Genomic DNA, 21,578 nt, shown 5'->3' with positions numbered 1-21,578 from the left:
TGGGTCTCAGCAGAGCTCAGTCCGGGGGCACGCTGTGGTTTAGACCGGGGTAGTAAATTATTATTTTCCAACGAGGGGAGCTTGTCCCATGGAGGCACCAGGGCCCTGTCAAGGTCCGGGCACCAGGGAAAATAATAAATTCTCTCCTTCCTCCACCCCCAATAATAAGTAAATACGATTTCAGGGTCTCTTCCAAAGCACCTGGTAGTTTGGCTTTGGCCCGCGGTCTGCCTATTGACTACCCCTGGCTTAGTCTGTGTGAACGCCTGCTTCAGGATTCACTTATAGGCTTTGTGTTTCATTCTCCCCTCCCCACACAACACAGGCTTTATAGAGGATTGATTTCCCCCTTGGGATTTGGTGCTCTGGGTTATTGACATCATAGCTAAAAAACACTTGGGGGTCCTTAGCTGCTTTACAGTGCAGGTAACTGTTCGGGAGAGTGTGCATGCTCCCTTTTCTCCGGATAGGGACTCCTGGCTTGGTTTGCAGGTGCTATGAGTTTGCACAGTCTCTGCCTAGTGTGTTTCTGATGCTAGCTTGTGTTGTGTATCTGATGCTCAGAAGCTGAGCCCTGGCATGGCGAGGGAGACCGGAGCATATGGTGCAGGTTGTTTGGGAAGGAGAGGAGCACAGTTGAAGGTATTTTGGCAGCACGTTTTGCCTTTCCCTAGGAGTGGGTAAATAGCTGTCCTCTGTGATCTCTTTACTCCCCCTTATGCCATTATCCTTCTGGCAGGCCTGCTGCCAAGCTGGAATATCTATTAGGAGAAACCAGAGAGATGCGCGCCATCTGATGCAGCTAGCGGAGAGCTAGAACCAGGGCCTTTAAATATTTTATTTGAGAGTCTGGCATCCTGTTGGAGGCTTGCGGTCCCGTCTGCTCTGACTCTAGCTGCCTGTGAAGGCTTTGGGCCTGTCCAGGTTGCAAAGAAAGACCCAAGCATTCTCCCCCATGGTGAGGAAGACCATGGGGATTGGCCTAATGGGACACTCAGTGGAGGATGCAAAACTGTCATACTCTAGGGCAAGACCTTGGCTGTTTCTACTAGCACCAGCCCCCAGCAGCTCTTGCTGGCTTCAGATCCAGGCTGCCCTTCTAGGGGGATGTGTGACACACAAAACAGCCTGCAGGGTGGTGGCTGCTTTTTGTCAACAAGGAGTTCGGTTATGAAACCTTCACATGTTGGGAAAACATGGGGGACCCTGATCAAATGAGAGGTTCAGCTCAGGGAAGGGAGTTGGCATAGCACAGCATAACTTAGGAAGGGAACTGGGGGCGCTCAGGTCAATGTTGGAGACCACAAAGCATCCCTTGGTATGTCTCTGCAAGCCAGGGCTATGCCCATCAACCACTTCTCAGTCCTCTGGGTCAAAAAGAGCACTGAGCCATTCATTCACTAGTATAGTGGCTTTGGCTCAGGGTGGTGAGTGTTCAGAGACCTTCCATCAATCCCTGGATAACTAATGCTGTGTTTCACAGCGGGCTCATTCATTCTGTCTAGTTCCTTCCGTTGGTGGGATGGGGGAAGTTGAAGTGTGCACATGTGTCCCAGTGGTGATGAAGAGATTCAAACCAGAATGGGTCAGCAAGATCCATTTCCATCCGTATTTACAGCCCTATGTTTATCCAGCCCTGGATATGTCTTGCTGGTGAGAGGATCACCATTAAAACTTTTGGGATTACTGCACAGATAGCTGGGGATGGAGGGAAGACCAGATTTCAATAGGTTGCAGGGCAGAGTAGGTAGCACTGGGATTAACAGCCAGTCCCCATGGCAGAGGCAACTTCCTTGAACAGCTCCCTGCCCATGTAGAGCCCTGGTCACTCAAAATCTGAGACAGGAAGGAAAGGAAGTATCTGTGGCACCTTAGAGACTAACAGATTTATTTGAGCATAAGCTTTCATGAGTTACAGCTCACTTCATCGGATGCATGCAGTGGAAAATACAGTGGGGAGATCTTATATACACAGAGAACATGAAACAACGGGTGTTATCATACACACTGTAACGAGAGTGATCAGGTAAGGTGAGCTATTACCAGCAGGAGAGGAAAAAAAAACCTGGCTTCATGGGGCATTGGCTGTGTCACCCCAGGCCTTGCTTGTCTGGTCCTCTCGCCCCATGACAGGTTTTCTAGGGACCGGCCCCGTCAACACTGTAGAAAGTACACAAATGTGCCATTGAGTCTGTTTTCCTTCCCTCCCCCTTCCTCCTGCTTCTCTCTCTCAGGGGTGGGCATAGTGACATTGTTTAGAGCACATCATCTGCTTCTTGTTATGTCTGGCAGATCCCCCTGCGCTCGCGGAGCCTGGCTCTTGGCTGGGAGAGCATTCGGCGCAAGTGGGCGGGGAGGAGCGTCATTCTGCTTGTTGCGCTTCTCCTGGTGGGAGAGCGGTTGAGCATAGTGAAGCCCTCATGCACTCTGGCCCGGGGCTTGGAGTTCAGAAGTTTGGCAGGACCCCAGGACTCGCAGCAGGGGTTGGAAAAGGGTGATTGGGGGCATGGTATAGGAACAGAGCTGGCTTGTATCACCCCCTGCTGGCAGCCTTATGGTAAAAACACTGAAGGAGGCACCTGCTTGGTTATTTGTTTGGTTTAATGGCCCCTTCCCCGCCCCCCCCAAGTCCTCTGACCAACGGGGAGGGGGGTGTCTTATCTCAGTACTTCTCCCTTTTGTTGACTGAGGGAAAGAGAGTCGTCTAGTGGTCAGAGCAGTGGACTAGGCATCAGGATTCTTGGGTTCTATTCCTGACACTGCCACTCTCTCCCTGTGTGAGCATTGACAAGTCACTTCTCTCTGTACCTCAGTTTCCCCATTTATAACATGGGCATATTGCTACCTAACCAAGCGGGGTGTTGTGGATTAAGGCTAGTAAATGGTTTTGAGAGCCTCACAAGGAACATGCTTTGAAAGTGCTGCTATTCTGATTGTATTGTATAAGGGCCTATTCGTTCCTCTTTGAGTGTTTTTGTGTTTTGTTGTGACAAAACAACTGGAGAATGGCAAACTGTTAACTCAGTGCTGTTGTGGCAACTTCCTCAGCAGCAGCCTGGTGTGACTAAAAGCAGAGATGAAGTCGTTCTGTGGGACTTACCCTGGGGGAAGAACTCAGTTTATTTTTTTTTTTAAATGAGAAAAGCTTTGGAGACATAAGAATGGCCACACTGGGTCAGACCATTGGTCCATCTAGTCCAGTAGCTTCTGACAGTGGCCAGCACCAGGTGCTTCAGCAGGAATGAAGAGACCAGGCCAATTATCGAGTGATCCATCCCCTGTCGTCCGGTCCCAACTTCTGGCAGTTGCAGGTTTAGAGACACCCAGAGCATGGGGTTGTGTCCTTGACTGTTTAGCCACTAGCCATTGATGGACCTACCCTCCATGAACTTCTCATTCTTTTTTGAATCCTGTTCTACTTTTGGCCTTCACACTCTCCCCGGCAATGAGTTCCGCAGGTTGACTGTGTGTTGTGTGAAGAAGTTCTTCCTTATGTTTGTTTTTAAACCTGATGCCTATTAATGGACTGTGAATGGAAGTTAGAAAAACCATTGATAATCTGTCTCTAAACACCTTGGGATGCATGAAGAATCCCTGTAATCAAGGTCAGGGGAGAGCCTAGGGTTTACCTTGACCTGCTGATACATGTTAAAACGACATCCACCTTGTCCAAGCTAGAAGTTTACCGTGTGTTAATCAACACATGGCAAAAAATGTAGGTTTTTTTCCAGACTTGGCTTTTATTCATTCCTGGCTCAAACCTTTTCTATGCATTGGGCCACAGCTTCACCAATTGGTCCAACAAAGGACCAGTGCTTATAATAGGGCTTCATGAAAAGCTGTTTATCTTCTAAGTGCATATTCTCCTCCTGGCCTCAGCTGATCTCCTGCGATGCCTGTGGAGCAAACAATCCCACACTGCTCTCTGTACCATGTCCAAGGCATCATCTTGATGTCTCCATTCAGGTTCTGTTATACACACATGCTGCATCTTCCTTACGCTGGGGGAAGGTTGTACGGTTGCCACCCAGGCTGTACTTGTACCACAGACAATAAAGAGGCCTGCTGTTGTTTAGTTGGTCCCTCGGTAACATGAATTGCTCATGGGACCAGTGCATCACACGGTATTGTTTGTGGGAGAGGAGACCTCTCTTCCCCTGGCCTCCCGCGTTTGGTTTGGGGAGCAGAGATCCTGTCTGCACAGAGTGCTCTCCTTTGAGCTCAAGTTGCAGCGTGATAGTCTCCTGCAGCCCGCAGGGCAATCATGTGTTGGTATTTCTTGGATGGGGATCTACCTTCTGGCACTGTTCCAAAAGGTGCAGCCCCGGCTGCGAAGCGGGCTGAGGAGGTGGTGATTGTGTGTGCAGAAGAACATAAGCAGCCGGGCTGGCAGGATTTTTTTTTTGTTTGATACCATTAAAGCGGGATGGGGGAGAGGCTTCCAAGTATGTTTGTATAAGGATCGTGTTACCTGGAGATTGCTGTCTCGGTTTCAATAGGAGGGAGAGACCTTCCAGAGCCTGGATCTGTTTGGGGTGTAAGTGGATTTAGTGCTGGATTGGCAGCCCTGGCAGAGGAAACCTCTTCTTTATCCACAGGCTCAGGCTTCCCCACCCACCCCTTCATCATGCCTCTGCCCTGCCCTAGGGGGATCACCTGGCAGGGATGAGGAAGGAGGTGTGGGTTCTCAGCCTGGCCTGGCCACTTATTCCTTGGCCTCCCAGGTGAGAATACCAGTGAGGGGACTGAATAGTTCCAGTGATATTGGAGCTGGATACTGTCAAATTCACGTCACATCTGCCCAGATCAGTAGCACCTAAGTGTTGGATTTGAACCAGTGACTTAGGCTTACAGGGCCTGATCCGAAGGCCATTGATGCTAACAGGAGTCTCTCCATTGACTGCAGTGGGTTTTGTGGCAGGGACCGTCTTTTAGTTCTGCTTGCACCAAACCTAGCACAGTGAGCTCCTCGGCACTCCTGGAATGCAGATAATAAATAGTAGCTGGCTTTGATTTGATTGAAGTATAATATAGCTACCTTTTAGTTCTCCAGCAACCAAGCCGTGATAAAGCTCAGGCTGAAGTGATTGTAAGCTAATGTTGAGGAACTGGGGCTGAGTAGGAGGGACCTGTGGGAGGAGACCAAGACTCATGTCACTTGCAGAGTACTAGTTTTATGTCCCCTATTGGGGTGTGTGTTACAGAATCTCCTTTGCTCCTTAGAATCATAGACGATCAGGGTTGGAAGAGACCTCAGGAGGTCATCTTGTCCAACCCCCTGCTCAGAGCAGGACCAACCCCAACTAAATCATCCCAGCCAGGGCTTTGTCAAAATGGGCCTTAAAAACCTCTAAGGATTGAGACTCTACCACCTCCCTAGGTAACCCCTTCCAGTACTTCCTTCCTCGTGCTCAGAGCATTGCCATAAACCCCATGAAGTCAAACCTCAGTTAGAGAGAGGGAAAGGGCAAAGGAGTATTGGCTGTTTACTGTTCGGGGGTGGAACAGGATCTGCTCACAGAGAGATTTCTCAATGGGATAACAAAGGGATGCCTGTGCGGGTTTGGTACCGTTGTGTGTTGGGAAGCCTGGCCCTCCCTTTGGGAGTCCTGGGGGCTGTGATTGTAACCCACTGGCAGTGAGTCTAGGAGTGTCAGTGAACGCTATGTTCCTCCATTGCACTTCGGCTGGGCTTGTCATTGAAATGGCATCTATACGGGCAGGCCCATCCTTTCTGGCACTTTGACTAATTGCCAGTCACTGCCCCCCCCCCCCCCCCCCCCGGGATGTATAACTGAAACAGCAGTCAGGAGCTTATTTAGGTCACTCCAGACCACATTTAAAGGCCTAGCGTCCTCCTAATCTGTACTTTCTCCAGCGCCATTGCAGTCAGAACTGCCCAGTGGCTCTTCTGTTCAGGCAGTTGTATAAATAAACACAAGGCATGTGGTTTTGCAGCGCTGTGGTGCTGTTGCAACTCACAAATATCTCTGCATTGCCGATGGACCCAGCAAGGGGGGGAAAAACTGTTGCTAAGGAATGGGATTTGGATACAATGCCGGCTGAGCTGGCCACATGTGGGGAGAGCATCTTACCCGTGACTTCGCTTTCTGGGAGGTGGAATTCCAGCATGAGCTCGGTCTGTGGTGGAATTTGTGCGTCTCCTCCGTATAATGGTATCTGCAAAGGGAGTACATGAGACTGTGCTCATATGGGTAACTGGACCCTTCGAAGGGAATGCTGAGTGATAGGACGCATCCCATCAATGGATTATATTGTCTGTCTGGTGCTATAAATGTGCCAGGCATCTTATAGATCCAAAGTTAATGTCCCTGCCCCAAAGAGCTTACAGTCCAGATAGTTTGCAGTCTACATAAAAGCTACCTTAATTAAAAATGTTTTATATGATGCTCATGCAGTTTATCCAAACGGCCCCAGAGGGCCATTCTCTTTTCCATGTAAGCATCAGTGCACTGCAATGTAAAACTGACTTGTATGAGTGTCTTTCCCATCCCCAACATCTTTGATGTTGGTTATCTGGAGAATACATTCAGGGTTATATTGCAAGGGGCAAGTGTTCTATTGAAACTGTGTCCACAAACCTACATTTTAACAGACCCATCCAAACTGGTCAGTGATGAAATAGTTAAGTGGCCTTGCTACTTAAACAGTCATAGTTAGCATCTCAGGGTTAACATCCTATTGAGCTGGATGGATGCAGTTCACACCTCTCAAGGCAGGCCCCATCCAAAGCCCATTGAAATCAGTGGAAAGATTCCCATTGACCTCAGTAGGTTTTGCATCAGGCCCTTAGTCTGTGTCTTCACTGCACTGTTAATCTGGGTGACTGGCGCCTGGGTCAGCCTTAGCATCCCCACTGCAAGGCCCTTCTCGCGTTACTGTGACCTCACTAGTTATGTACTTGCCCCATGTGTCTGGGGCTGTATCCTATGGTTCTTTGGGACAGAATCCTAGAGCGCTCTGCACGCTCAATTGAGGGTGAACCTGTTTGTCTTTTGGGGGGGAATTGTGGGATTGGAGCTTTAGCAGCACTCAAATGACTTTTGCTCCCATCCTTACTGCAAAGTGGATAGATTGGAGCTGAGCTCGGCTCTGACCCATCCCTCCACCTGAGTAAACTAGCGTAAAGCACCTCCAAACCTGGGTCAGAGGCTTTTCTGTGTGGATGGTAGAGGATTCTGGGCTAAAACACAGGTAAGAGCCTGGATTAATTGTGCAGTGAAGACAAAACTGTTAGAGCTGTTGTCTCAGGCTGTCTGGAAACATGGGAAGACCGTACTGCCAAGTCTAGAAAAAACTGTTTAAGACAATGGAAATCCGAACCCCTTTAGACTCTCATGTAGCCGCTTCCAGAAAGTGCTGTTAAATCCTGTTGTCATGTGCCTGTTCAATCCATGCTTTATCCACAATGCACTAGATTGGGCTCCCTCTTCAATAAAGGTACACTTGGACATTGCTCCCAAGGCAATTAAAGAAAGAGACACAGCGAAAGAGCACAGTAACACCAGCTGGTTCTGTGGAACTGTCCCTAGGTCCCCTGCCTTGTAAATGGATCCACCACTGCTTGACTGGTTCAGCTCAGGCTGGCTGTGAAGCAGAGGGGAAGTGAAAACCAAGTGCTAGGCTTCAGGGCTAAATTGTGCATTTAAATTTCGTCCTCCCCTCCCCCAGGTAGGAAAGGGTATGTCTCTGGAGACAGCTAATGATCTGTATCTCTAACTCTTTTAATAGCTAGTTTCAATACATGCAGTTAGCAAAAATAAATATGTAAGCAGCCCTGCTGACTTTGATGGAGTTGTTCCTGCCTATAAAGGTGTTTGCATGCAAGGGTCCTCAATTCTGTTCAGACAGATTTAAAAAGGGTGAGGCTTTGCTTTCTGTGCTGTCTGCCATGAATTCCCTTATGCCATAGAAATTGGAGAGAAGAGAGTTCCTCTACAGATTAATCACTGGGCAACACTGGTAACGGATTGTTAGCTCTCTGGGGCAGGGATTGCCTTTGTTATGTGTTTGTACAGCGCCTAGCACAATGTGTCCGGAACCCTCTGGCTCTACTGCAATATGAGAAAATAATAACTGTAACTTGGCAGTAACATGGAGCATGTCATGTCTATGGCTTTCTTTTCCTTTAGTGCTATGCAAATGCTAATTAGTTAATGAACATAGTGCATGTGTCCCCAGGGCTCCAGTTTGTTTTGGTTTTAACAGGACAGTTATTTGACATTAAATAACTACCAAACATACCTGAGGAGCAGCAGTAACGTAACAGCTGGCATTGTCAGAGTGTTGTCAGAGCTTTGAGCTGGCATACATGCATGTGTAATGCATATTTATCTTGCATAACTAAACAACAGTGGGTTTGTTTTTATTACTCAGCTGGTCTTTTGCTTGGGTTCATCTCAGAAATGTGACTGTACAGAGGGAAATGGCCTCTTCTTACTGCTCACATTGGCTTCTGGGCGCTTTCTGAATCGTGCACCATGAACGCAGCTGCCCGGCTAAATTCTGATTTCTCAGTCCTTGATGCTGCTGATACTGTAGGAAGCAGGAAAAACACAGCTTAAATTTCCATTCCCCAAGGTTGAGCTTTCAGTGCTGGCATTTGGGACAGTGGGGGAGAGAAGAAAAATTTTGTTTTGACTTGCAAACGAAGCAGATTTAATAGGAAAGTCAATGGTGGTGACTTAATCTGGAATGCTGAGGTGTTATTTTTAGAGTTGCTTTTCTCTCTGTTAACCACATTTTAACAAATAACAGCTGAGCAGAATGCCTGTATGGAAATCTGGCTTTTAAACTGTTCCCTACCCGTAATACAGAATGTCTTTCTATATGACAGAGCAAAACCACTGAGATTTCCCCTCTCTTTATAGTGAACGTGTTTCCATAGTGACGCGAAACCTGAGAGTCCGCTCCGGGTGCCTGTTTGAGGTTGATGTTTTCAGTTTAATAGATTTGTTTGTTTTGTTTTTTTAACCTGAATTAACTTCAAGGAACATGTATGTGCATGTGTGTACACACAAATTCCTTCTCTTAGTGAAGCTGGACAAAGCAAGACTGTTTGGAGCCAAAACTGTAGACGGGAACTGAAACTGAAATCCTGACTCCAAACCCCTGGAACTTTGAGGAAACTTGGATCCAGCTGAACCTTTCAGCTCAGGCCAAAAACTTGGGGTAATTCAGCTCTAGGTTTGTTTTATCTGAACCCTCATAAAGTTCAAAAAGGTCTGGGTAAATGGTTCTGCCTTTGGCCCCTCTCTCTTGCAGGGTCTGGCTCCATGCACCAAATTCCAGTTGAAGTCAATGGCAAATGAAGATTTGCAGGATGTAGCTATTATAGTGAGTAAGGCCTTGATCTTTCCCCAAATGCTCTCCATGTAGTTTCCAGGAGTGTCACTGAAAGCAGGGCAGGGGAAGGCTGTTGTTTGGTTTGCCTTAGTCAAACAACAGGACTTTCCTCCTGCTTGTTTTTACTCAGCTGCACTTTTGAAAGTGGGTATTTTGGTTAAACTTTTCTCTTGCCTCTGGTGTTTAAATCCCTTGGCTGGAGCCTCTGGATGGATGGTGCGGCACCATTGCCTGTTGCTAGTTTGCAGCTCTGTGGCTGGTTGGCCGTCTCTTGATGATGTCATTTAGTGATGGCGTACTGGTCATCACAATGCAGCTTAGCTTAGTGTAGGCACTGGCCTCTGTCTCGCTTCTGCGAGCATCTAAATGACTCAGGACATCGCTATGGCTTATTGTTGGCAGGGTGATGTAACTAAGCCCCTGTTTCCTGCAGTGTTTCTGATCATGTTGGATTGTGCCATAACTTTCATCTCTGGATTTTTTTGAATGCCCCCCAGATTTGAGTGTGTCTGGCCCTGGAGTGGATTCAGACCCATCTCTGCTAATGTGTAGGTGGGTCTCAATGAGCCTGGGAAGCTTTGGACATCCTGCAGAGAAGCCCCTGAATGCTTGGCTGTTGAGTTGCATCTTCTCCAAGCTGTCAGAACTTCTTGGGGCTTTGGATCTGGGCCATCAGTGCTGTAACAGCCTTTTATTGCACTGAAGTAATTCCCTCTCCAGTCCTTTCCAGGGCCCGGAGTCTGATCCCATGCAAGTGAACAGAGAAAGTGGATGGGGTGCTAGAGAGTTCAGAACCTCCCCACAAAGCTCTGGTGTCGCAAGAGGGGACAGTTCAGGGTGGTCCTTCCTTCCGCTCAGCCCCTGAAACCCAAAGAGTTGTGGGTGGAAGGCAGGAACCTCTGCCTCTCTTGCACACCAGTGCTTACGCAGTCATGGTGGATGTTGCCTACGGATCCCAACAGCTGTTGTTTTGGGGCTGCTGAGGCCCCTCCAGCAGTCCTTGCCCTAGAGAAATGATTTTAAACAGGAACGTGGCTTGGAATTCAGACTGAGGGGATAAGTCTCTGTGGCGGCGGGTAGCTGGTAATCCGGAGCAGGTGAATGAGGCTCCGCAAAGGGAAACAGAGTGCTAATCCAGCTCTGGAAAGTTTTTGAGTGGGAGGAGCAGACCCGTTAGCCCACCAGCATGTGTCTGCAGTGGCTTGTTAAATTGCTGCGTCTAGGGATGAGCTGACTTTGCTCAGTGTTTATTATTTGATTTTCTGTGCAATGGGAGCTGCAGGTACTCTGGTAACATGACTGAAAGGCAGTCCCTAATATCTGTAATGTGCTGCTGTCCTGCCCAGAACGTGGCCTCAAAAGTGCTAGCTCAGGGCAGGGGAAATGGCCCCTGGGCAGAAGCTGCCTCACCCTAGGATGTATAACCTAGGATATTGATTTTAAATCTTCGTGTTACAGGGGATTTCTTGGCTGCATCGCCAAATGATCAGCCTTTGGGTGGTGCTGGGGTGGGCTGTGCTGCAGGCTATGCATGCACAAATGCAATGCAGGCCAAGCAGGGATGAGGGGGATCAAGGGACTATGTTCAGGCAGGTAGCAGAGAAGACCATTCTCAAGCCCTGATGTTGCCCTAATCCTGTGCGCTGAGGGCACAGAGCCTGGGTACTCTTCTCCACCTCGCTGGTGCTGCTCTCAGCAGCGTATGCAGGGTTGGGCCCTCGGACCCTTTCAGGCAGGAACTGTGGTCAGAATGTTCCGACCTGGGTGTTTACCAGTTAGGCTGCTTGGTGCACAGGTTAGGCCCTTAAATGAGAGTAACTTGATTCTCAAAGGTGCTGAGAACCTTCAGCTCCCATTGTCTTCAGTAGCTCAGCACCTGTGAAAACCAGGCGGCTTTAATTCCAGATATTGATGTTCAGCTCCCAGGTGTCAACTTGTTGGCCTGTGACTCTCTTTCCTGATTGCAAGCACCTACCGACCTGTGGGCGCCATCTCTGCAGTCCCAACAATATGAGATTTTCCTAATTACAAAACAGAAGCGCTTGCTGTCAGGTCTCCTCCCCTCCAGCTCTCTTTTCTCCTCTCCCTCCTCCCCCCCCATGGCAGAACCGACTCTGGGGGCTGGGAGGGTAACCATCTGAGAGGAAAATCTCCAACTAATCAACATTGCCAGGCACATCCCCATTTCACGGTGGTGGAGCCGAAGGAGACACTGCAGCATAGGGCTCTGTCATGAAATCTGGGCAGTCAGAAGGCTGTGGGGAGCGGCTGGGGGTGGGGGGGATTGAACCCTCTCACGCGGTGCAGAACAACCCAGAAAGCACAGCAGTAACAAATGGAAGAGTCATGCGTCAGCTGTGTCCGGAATCGGGGGCGGGGAGCATGGCCGGAGAACAAAAGCCCTCGTTTTCTTTCTCCCTGCCTTTCACAAACAGCACCGCGCTGGCCGCTCCATTCAATGGACCTTTCCTGCATTTTCTCTACTTCAGCTGTTTACTGGGTCACCCTAAATAACAACAACAACAAAAAGAAAGCTAGGGAGAGAGAGAGGGTGGTTTTTGATTGGCTAGACTGTACAATGAGACCCTCTCTGCCTTAATTAATACAGTAGCAGCATTGAATTGGGTTACTTGAGTGCATTGACCCTGCCGTGCCATGCGGATCAGTGGTGGGGCTGGGGTTCACAGCTTGCAGAGCACTCAGGCCATAGACTTTCAGTGGGGTGTCTGGGGATTGTATATATCTTTTTGGGAACCCTTCGCTAGCCGCTTCAGTGCCGTTACATTGTGCAGGTGCAATGGCTGATCCAGACAAGGGTGCAAATGAATCTGGGTATCTAGGACCTTGTGACATCCTCCTTCCTGTAAAAGGGGAAGAAGCTGAGGTAGAGAGATTCTGGCTGACTTTTCAAAATAGCCCACTCACTTTCGCTGCCCCCCTTTTTCATACACCAGCCTACCTTGCAGAAATCTGAGAACCAGCTGCGCCCACTGGTTTCTGCTGGAGTTGAGAGCTCATCACCTCTGAACAAAGTCCATGCATGTCCCAAGTCGGACACCTGAAATAAGTGCGTGCTTTTTTTGGAAAATGTTTTCCCAAGTGATTTGATGACTGCCAAGAGAAGCAGTTGGGGTCACCAGGACTCTTAAAATGCCGGAGTTCTTGACTCTTAGGGTTTGCCTAGGCAGAGAGTTTGTACCAGATTAATTAAGATCTGAATGTAATCCTATTTAAACTGGTGCAGATCCCTGTGTGGACACTCTTATTTGAGTTTGTGTGGCTTGCTCTGGTTTAGCTTAAATCAGTTAGGAACAGCCCCTCTTAAACTGAAATAAGCGTGTCCACACGGGGCCTTGCACCGGCTAAAGTAAAGCAGTGCTAATTTGTGTACAGGCAAGGTCAGATCCCTTGGCAGTCATCTTCATCAGCAGAGAATGCCTGTGCCTTAGAGATGGCTAGCACTGATGCAGAGATCCTTGTTTCCTCTTGCCAGTCCCAGACACTGACTTGATCTTTATTGCCACTTTAGTAACCAGGTCTGCATTAAAGGCATCCAGTGGAGTGGGAGGTGGGGGCGTGTGTGGAAAAAACAGAAGTGAGATTGGAATCGCACAGCTAAAACATGTTTGAACTGCGGCCAGTTGATGAGTTACAAGCTAAAGCTGGTGGATTATTGAATAGGCAGCTATTTACAGAGTAGTGGAGCTGCAGTGAGTGGCTGCTCTGGAATGGTGCGTGGATAGGAGAAGAATGGATTGGCCCCTGTGGAGAGGGCTGAGGATTAATCCCTCAAGAGGAGAGAAGCCCCCCATTCCACTCCTGTCCCAAGAGCTCAACAGGCAGCTAGAAACCAGCGTGGACTCATTTTAAATCACAGCAATTTAAAGCACCAATTTTAATCATGATTTAAATCAACAATCAGGAAACCTTGATTTAAAGCATCAATTTTAATTGTGTTTTGCATTTGTACTTCAGTTATTTCCCTAAAGAGAGGTTGATTCTCATTGGTTGGTAACCATTAAAACATGTTGATTTGCAACTAATAAGCTTGGCACTAAAATTGGTGCTTCTTTTTGCTAACCAGAAGGTTACACTATTTCTGTACACATTTATTTAAACAATTATATAGCTTGACTTTGGGGTTTTTTTTGTTTTTTTTGTTTTTTTCCCCAGATTCTTAACTTTTACATTTTTTATGATGTTAAAAAATGGTGAATGATAGCTTTCATACTTGTGATTTGGTGTCAAGCTCTGTTTGGATGGAAATTCAAATTCAATGCACAAAAGATATATTTTAATTTTTTTATTAAATAAAACTTCCTTAAATGTGCTGGATATATAAGGAGAAAAAGGTTTATCAAAATACATTTTGCATTTAAAACTAACAGGTTTATTAAACAAAGGAAGTAAATTGTGAGGTTTTTGCAGGAGTGGTGGGTTAAATTCTGTGGCCTGCGTTGTGCAGGTCAGACTAGATGGTCATAATGGTCCCTTCTGACCTAAAAATATCTATCTATGAATATTTCTGGTTACTATAGCCTTCAAGATTTTAAAATTGATATCTCTCATCCTTTGATACCTAGTTCTTATTCATAGATTAAAAGAGGAATAAAACCTTTTCTGCTTTTTCATCTCCTCGGTGCAAGGGCTCTGTCTTCCCTATGTGTTTGAATACCATGTGTAGCACAAAGGGGCCCTGGTCATGTGTGTGCACTGCCATAACATAAATAATTACATCTGCTGGACGCATTTCTATTATATTCACGAGAGAAGGTGGGTGAGGTAATATCTTTTATTGGACCAACTTTGGTTGGTGAAAAAGACAAGCTTTTGGGTTCATGCTTTCAGTGCAGAGATTTTTTTCCATCCAGATTAAACACGGAACCTTTAATTCTCTAGTCTGTCAGAGTTCGTTTTGCTCATTTCTAAAATCAAGTGGTAGATTTAGGTTTTGCAAAACACTAAAATATTTGATTTTTTGTAAGCCCAATCCCCTTGTGTCCTCCTCACATGCCTCCAAACCAGAGTTCTTTTTTACCTGGCTCTCATTTTAATTATACATGTTCCTAGGTTAGCAGCGGGACTGAGGACAGATAAGTGGTCCTAGTTCTGGCCTATCAAGGCTGCGAATAGTGATGGTCAAAAATGCAGGTAGCTTTTTCTTGGTTTTCAAATCATTGCTAGGCAGATCTTATTTTTGCCAAAAAACAAATCCCATGGGTCAAGTACTGGCTCCCTGGGAACCTACCCCCGAGGCATGGCTGGAAGAAGACAGAAAAATCACTATGGTTTTGATTCGTCTCTAAGTTGTAATGATGTTGTTGCATATCAAATGCACCCATTATTATAGTGTCTAGACACTTCCATCTCTGGACCCCTCTCTCTCTCTCTCCATCTCCTGCACCACGTCCCTGCATTTGGGGGTCAGATCTACGTCGTTTGAGTCCTTCTGAAGTGGAGTGAGTTACCGTCAGACACTCTCTCTGTTTAATCCGATGCAGTGATACCTATTGTTATTTTGTGTACTATTGGCCACCCACAGTGACATTCTGGTTCCTCTTCCTTGTGCCCTAAGCTGTGCCCTCGTGTGTGAGCAGCATGTGGCCATGCGTGGCTGCCGCTGTATATAGTTTGTGGAAATGCAAGCTTAAGTTAACAAGAACAGAAAGCTCAGAAATGTGGAAGCAAGGGCTGAAATTGCTGTGTTGGCTGGGTGCTTTTTGCCCTGAGCTTTTGGGTGGAGGGAGAAACGTGCAGGGCTGAGTTTTCTTATGAATTCCATCACCCTAGAAAAGGAGCTGTTCCCAGAATGCCTGTCTGCCCTTGGAAGTCCTGCCTCTGGGGAAGCTTGTCCGTGTAGTTTTTCATATAGGGTGCAACTGTCTGCGTGCACAAGTGGCCGTCGTACATTCTTGTGTTCAGAGATGTGGGGTTTGGATTAAATCCAGCGCCCCGGTGTCTCGCTCGGTCAGTGCTTTCACACTGTGGAGTGCAACTCTCCTGTGTGTTCCATGTAAAGGGCCTGAGTTTCAGAAGCTCTGAGCCCTGCGGTTCCAGCTGAAAGCGGTGGGGACTTGGTGGGTGCTGAGCACCCCTTTAAATCCAGCCCGTTATCGCCAGCGGATGAGGAGACTGTGTGCAGCAAAGAGGTGTCGGTGTGGCTTTTTTTTTTTTTTTAAACCCCCTTTAGAAGTGAAACCAGACCAGAGGAGAACTCCGTCTCCCTGCACTGCCTCGTGTCTGGAACGAAGGGGTTTAGTTCTTAATCCCCAGCCACTGACTCACTTGTGCAAGTTGCAAAGACTCACTTGTAACAGACCCCCATGCCATTGAGGTTCTCTTCTGCCAAAACAATGAGTGTGGATTTTAGTAACTCAGGCCAAGGTTTTTCCGAAGGGCCTAGTGATTTTGGGTGTCTTGACTTGAGGTGCCTTAAAAGGGCCTACTGCCCCCCCCCCGACCTGAAAATTGGGCCCCTTAAATGTGTGTCAGGTTGGGCCCCCAAAACCACTGTTCACTTTGGAGAATCTTGGTCAAAATGGAGCAAGCTGTGGAATAGTTCCCCAAAGGAAGGGACGGGAGCCCCATCCCTCAAGTCACTTAAAATTCGACTGGACTTAGTACTGGAGAATATGCCTGCATTGGTTCCTGACAGAGGAGGGGTTCATGGGTATCTCCCAGATCTTGATTTCAGTCAGGGGCAACTTGAGGTTTCTAAAGCCATTGAAAATACTGGTCCTTCAGGTCCGGTAGCTCAGGCTGGCTCCGCTGGGGCCAGGGACTGCAATTTTCCGCTCTTAATGCCTAAAGTAAAACAAAATATGCATTAAGTGTGTCAGGAAATCCTGACCTGCAAAGCCAAGCAGCTGATGGGGCGACTGGCCGTTCCCATGTCTTGGGGGAAACCATTCTCCTCTGCTCCCTCACCCCCATTCAAGTTTGGCTTCTGGCCCCTGGTCCATACCTTTCCTGTTTTCCCCTTTGTAGTTACTTTTTAATAGGGCTTTGGAATTGTTCCTTGACTGAAGTGGCTCAAGGACAGGAAGGAAGGAAGGCAGAGACTCTATAGAGTTGGAAGAATACATCTCCATCTGTTTAACTTCCTGACACTATTGTTCTGATGCTTGAGTGATTAGCTCTCAGGGATGGAGCCGCTGGAGGCTACAGTGGGCTTGGTAACCCACAGTAAGGGAGGTTGGCCCTGTCTCCCCTTCCAGTCAGTGAGACTGGAGAAGGAGACTGGGAGTCAGGATCTTTGGGTTCCTTTCACAGCTACTTTACTTTTCTGTGCCTCGGTTTCCCTATCTGTAGAATGGGGGTGATCATGCCTGCCTTTCTCACAGGGGGACTGTAAGGTGCTGTTCAACGTTTGTGCTTTGAGAACCAGGGATGAAGGGAGTTGTGGAAGTGTGTATGTTCCCTGTATTGCGGCATGCGGTGTCTTGGCAGTGGTGGGGCACCTGAAGTTCCCATTGGACTTCAGAGGAAGCGAATGCAAGGACTTCACGCCACTCAGGGTGTGGTTAGCATCTTGCTGGGTTGAGCCTGTTGCTGTTCTCCCCATCTGCTCCCACCACCCAGTGCAGATTCAGCTTCCAAAGGGCTGCTCCATCTTGGCTCCAGTGACCATCAGCTCAGTGTTGCTGGGTCTCTCCAAAGCTCCCTCCCTGGTTATGTGTTAACAAAGATGTAATGGTTGAAAGGGGGTTGCTTTAAAGCACCTCTGCCTCAGTGTTTGTGAAGACCCCATCTCTCTGCACAGTGAAACCCTGCCCCTGGAGAATAGACAACAGCAGGGCCTGAGGGGCAAAGTTCTAGCTCAATGGGCATCCGTGAGGTTTTTGCCTCTTGTGGTGGTTTCTCAGAAAGGCTGGCCCTACATGCTGCCCCAGGTGCAGTTGGTACCTTAAATGGGTGTCCTACATTCCTGGCACCTTAAGTTGCTTGTCTACCAAGGCCCATGCTAGCAGTAATCTAGATCTGGTATGTTGTTACGCAGGGCATCTTTCCCGTGTCCTTGGCCCTTGGATACCACGGGGATGGGGTTGGCACAATAATCAGAGTATGGCCTCTCTCGAGGACATTCTGAGCATGGCACTTGAAAGGATATGGCTTATATCCCTGTGTGTAGATGGTGAGGGGAGGACAATCCCAAGGGGTAGGGAAAACAAAACTCTGCTGCTTGTATTGCCGTTCTCTGGCATTGCATGGAAATCCCCCCAAGAAAACCTCTTGCGTTGCTTATTCTTATTTTAGACAAGCAGAACAAGGCGGAGCTTCTGCCTTTGTGTCCGATTCACAGAAAGGAAGCTGTTTTTCTCTCACTAGAGAGGGGTTTTTTTGTTTCCTTTCAAGCAGGGTCACGTGTTGTGGCTTAAGTAAGAGGCCCAGAAGTAACTGCAGTTCATCCTGATGAACCCAGGCTTCTGCTTCAGTGAATGAGGGAAACCCTACTCAGGGCTTGTGTGAACCCTGGGGGAAAGGGGCATAGGTGGAACAGATTTCTAGAGGAAGCTTCTTGGCTTTCTCTGAAGGACTCTTCCTAAGTTATCAATGAATGAGCGCTGTCTAGAATGGGGCACCGGAAATCTTACTTTCACTGACCTTGAAAAAGTCACCTACGTTTTGATCCGAAGTCCGTTGTACAAAATGGAGCAAGCTGTGGAATAGTTCCCCAAAGGAAGGGACGGGAGCCCCATCCCTCGAGTCCCTTAAAGTTCGACCATTGCATGCAAAGACTCTCATTGACTTCAATGGGCTTTGGAGCAGGTCCTTAATCTTGTCTAGACTAGCATTCTCAGCCTGTTAATTCTCAGCAGGTGCAGAGCCACTGGTGGCGGGTGAATTGTAGACAGGGTTAGATGAGATGATGGTAAAACACGCTTGAGTCTTGGCCTGTACGGCAGCCTCCACTTCCACTGCTGCTGGAGTAGCTGCATTTATTTGGAATTGTGCGTCCAGATCTACCCTGCGGTAGTAACCGCTCCAGTGCCCTGTTTTTTCCTATCTGTGTAAACAGGGTGATGGTATCTCTTGGGGAAGGATGCAAGGTATCATTCACTTAGGCTCAAATAATAAACAGTAATAGGCTTGTAAAGCATTTGTGTTCCCCAGCTGGAAGGTGTTAGAGAAGTGCAGAGTCTTATTATTTAATCCAGATGCTGTCCAGGATGCCTCAGTGTAAAAATAGCTTCTCTGTCACCTGTATTGCAGGCTGATACCTTTTTAATAACAGTTCATTATCTATATTTACTGACGGCTAAGTGTGAACTAATGGGCACATGAGTTAACTCTTAGGCCTTGGTAATTGTGTGTTAATTGTTTGTATGTCACCTGCAGTGGCTTTGTTATGCCCACACTTAAATTAAGTCACACACTTCCTCTCCTCCTTCACCTTAGTTGACTCATCTCAAAGAAGTTAAAAAACCAAATTTGTTCGCCACTGTTTCGGAGGCCTTTCAGGAGCCTGTTGCCAAGCCACTAGATCTCACCTCATTCCCAGTCCAACTTCCTGTTCTGTTTCTGCTAAATTGCAGAGTAAGGGGGAAATATTAGTGCAGATGTCAGTTTGGGCCTTAGCTGCCTCTGTGTTTCTGCTTTGTTTTGCTTCCTTAGTTTCTGGCCAACATGTGCAGAACGCACAATCAGCAGGAAAAAATGGGGAGGAAAGAGGAAGCTGATGCCAAGAATAAAGATTTAATATTTAATAGAGTCCCATCCTAGCAACCCATCAGGCCCTCGGTGCGTGCCTGTCCTATGCCCATCGGATATCCGTTTACTTTGTGCATGATTTGTCAAGAGGGTATCGCAAAACTCATCGGGGGAAAAAATAACTGAATCAGAAGGACTCAAAGTAGGAAGGAAATGGAGTTTGCACATATATGTGACAAAACAGGGTATTCCATCTGCATGTGACATGGAACTCGTGAGTGGGATTGATTGCTGAGTCATAACATTGCTTTCCCTTTCAGCTGCATGGCAACTCTGCTAGTGATTCATGGATTAAACACTGGAAATTTTGTACTTGCCAATATATGTCTGTTTATATTTTAATTAGGTGAATTCAGTTTTAGCAGTCCTTCAAAATTCTGCATCAGGAATTTATAGCGGCTGAATCAAGCTCTGCTCTTAGTTATACCCGATTAAGGGCTGATCCTGACTGGTACTAGGCACCTCCAGATCCCCGTTCACTTTGCTGGGAGGTACAGCTGCTGCTCAGCATCTCTTGGGATCAGGCCATAAATCCAGAGGAACCCGATTATCACCAGATTTACACCAGTGTAATTAGAGAGCAGAATTTGCTCCGCAGGTTAGATTATGGTGATTGCACGAGTGGCAAAGCAGAAACTGACCAACTCCATGTGTGTCCCTGTGCAACTGGATAGGTCCTTTTGTGGGAGCAGGGTTTGGTTTCCTCTGAAGCATTTGGTGGTCGCCATCCTAGAGAATAGGGACTAATAGGCTGATCCGGTGGGAAAATTGCATGTCTGAGGGTGTAAATTACAGGAAACATTGTCTTTTTTGTGGAAACATCAACAATTTGGGACAAACCCATCTGGCTGAAATGGTTTTTAAAAGGCGTTTCTTGGCATTCTTTTTAAGCAGACTGGGCCTAAGAATGGGTGTGAGGATTTGTGGTATAATTAACACTATCGTAAGGGATATGCCTTGACTTCAGAGGAGCATGTGTGTGTTCCAGACGCCCATACTTAACCACGTTCCCATTTCACTGATCCCCATCTAAGGCCTTGTCTGTTTGGACATTCTTATTCCAGAATAAGTGTGGCTTGTTCTTGTTCCTGAAGCTAAACAAGCACAACTACATGTGGAGTTTTTCAGGAATAGCTATTCCTGGATTACTCTCTGCATAGACAAGCCCTAAGCTGTGAAGTCAATGGGGGGCGGAGCGGAGGGAATAGTTTCCGCTGTCTGTAGCTATGATGGAGATGGCTGCCTGCAGGGATTGGTTCAGGGTGGCTTGGTTTGTTGGTTTATGATAGAAATGCTTCCTGCAATCTCTGCTGGAGAAGCCAAGGGACTTCCATGGCTGAGAACTCCAGGTTTTGCAGAAATCCTGGAAAGACCCTTACCCAGCAGACCCACCATTTGCATGACTCCCTCTTCCCCAGACAGAGCTCGCTTACGGGGAGCGTCTACCCCAATCCAATGCCCAGGTTAAATCCGTGCAGTGGCAGTCACCACCAGCTGGGCTCAGTTTGTGCCTGAGTAGGAAGGCGGGGTCCCAGCATGGGAGCAGCTGACTGGGGTCAGATCCTGCTCCTGTGGAAACCAGGCTGTTCTCTCCACTGGATGGGTTTCTGTAGCAGCACAAGGTGTCTCCGTCTCCTCAGCAACAGGCTCTCGGAGCCGGGTGCCTAACTCAGCTTTTCAGCTGGAAACTGGGAGCCAGGCAGGCTGCTACAGGAGCTGGTCGCTGCCCACCAGGCTGGGGCCAGCCCGTTTGCTTCATGCGCTCAACCCCGGTATTGCATCAAGTTTGTGTTTTCCCCTCCGAGGCGCGCAAAGGTGAGCGGCCAGCCCAGGTTAGATAAACGATGGCGCAAGGGGTCCCTGTGGCCGTGCAGGGCGGCTTTCCTGCCTTTTCGCGGGCATGTGTTATGGTTCATAAACCAAAGTGCAATGTCTGACTGGGCCAAACCCATCCCTGTGGTGGGTCCGTTAACCTCAGTGGCTGAGAAAGCCCGTTGCGCATCGCCCACGGGAACTAGGAGGGCTGTTGCTAGCCACCGTTCCTTTTGTTCCTTTGCTCACTCTGCAGTGTCACAGCCCAGCTTTCTCTCTGTTGATGTGCTGTGTGTACACAGGAGGGAATTGGCTGCAAGCCTCCTCTGGGTAAATCTCTCCATTGAACTGGCTTAGCCAGGTATCGCTGTCAGGTGTGTTCTCCATAGGACAAGTGGCAGGTTTATTGTATGTCAACATGTTTCGCCATTTTGGGCAGGAAAAGGCGGGGAGGGAGGGATCCCCCAGTGTTTTAAAAGGATCCGGATAAATCCTCTTAGAGGGAGTTTTGCCTCAGCAAGCCGTAGGGAGGAAGGGCCATAGGCTTCTGTGGAGCCGTTGTGGGTAATGGAGCTAAATTGGCCTCATTGGCCTGGAGGCCTAGAGCCCAGTTCAAGGCTGCTTTGCAGCTGCTGTGACAGCTACGCCAGCTGGAGGGGAGCTTGGGGAAGCAGGCAGAAGTTAGAGCA

The 21,578-nt window shown here is 48.0% G+C and overlaps 1 protein-coding gene across 6 annotated transcripts in view; it reads left to right on the top strand.

Moving 5' to 3' along the window:
* The window catches only part of RALGDS (ral guanine nucleotide dissociation stimulator), a 98,581-nt gene that overhangs the window by 57,469 nt on the left and 19,534 nt on the right, over nt 1-21,578 (top strand). The gene's annotated exons all lie outside the window — the stretch shown is intronic.

Source organism: Caretta caretta, chromosome 16 (assembly GCF_965140235.1).
Source record: "Caretta caretta isolate rCarCar2 chromosome 16, rCarCar1.hap1, whole genome shotgun sequence".
NCBI lineage: Eukaryota > Metazoa > Chordata > Testudines > Cheloniidae > Caretta > Caretta caretta.
The sequence above is the reverse complement of the archived record's forward strand: the minus strand, read 5'-3'. Positions and strand labels throughout refer to the sequence as shown.